Below are 797 nucleotides of genomic sequence, written 5' to 3'. Positions count from 1 at the left end.
ACCCACCATCATTTCATTCTCTGATGCTGGATAATGTGCAAGCCTTTGATGTGTAAATAATGTAGTGTCATCCTATTTCTCCTCTACTCTTATAATGTCAGGCATAAGTGACATAAGCAGACTTTTCCCCTCTTTTTTTTAGGTACTCAGTCAGAATCTCAATTTACTGTTAAGAGTTAAACTGTTAGAATACACAAGGTGTAAATTCAAAATTTGTTTCTGCATCAGCAGTTTTCTCTTGTTTTCTCAGTCACTGACAGTCACTCAATTAGCCATGTTAGCTAACAATTATTAGATTGCTAAATTGGTTTAGCCAGTTATCTAAACTTGTAGTAATCATGTCCGAATACCAACTGGGCTGACAGGGCACGTGCCCAGGGCCCCTGACCTCCGTGAGGGTCCCCATTGATTTTGTTAGACACTCTCACACAGATATCATAAACATGGCATAAGTCATGGCAAAATGTGTAGAATTGCAGGAAATTAGCTTTAAAACCACAAAAAATGTCACTCCAGTAGAAATTAGACTTAAACTGCTAAAATGTCTCTCTGCCCCATGGCAAAATAAGTAGAATTGTATGGAATCTGTTATAAAATTGCAAAAGTTTATCTCTGCCCATGGCAAAATGTGTAGAATTGCACGAAATGAATGTTAAAACGTACATTTTCTTTCTCCCATGGCAAGATGGTGCCACAATTCGTGCTCCACAACAAAATCTCACTTAGGGCCCCCAAAAGGTTAGAGCCAGCCCTGATTGTTAAACTGTTACTAAAAGTAGCTTAGTCTCAGGAGTGGT

Source organism: Salmo salar, chromosome ssa02 (assembly GCF_905237065.1).
Source record: "Salmo salar chromosome ssa02, Ssal_v3.1, whole genome shotgun sequence".
In the NCBI taxonomy this organism is placed as follows: Eukaryota; Metazoa; Chordata; class Actinopteri; order Salmoniformes; family Salmonidae; genus Salmo; species Salmo salar.
This window is presented reverse-complemented; position numbering follows the sequence as displayed.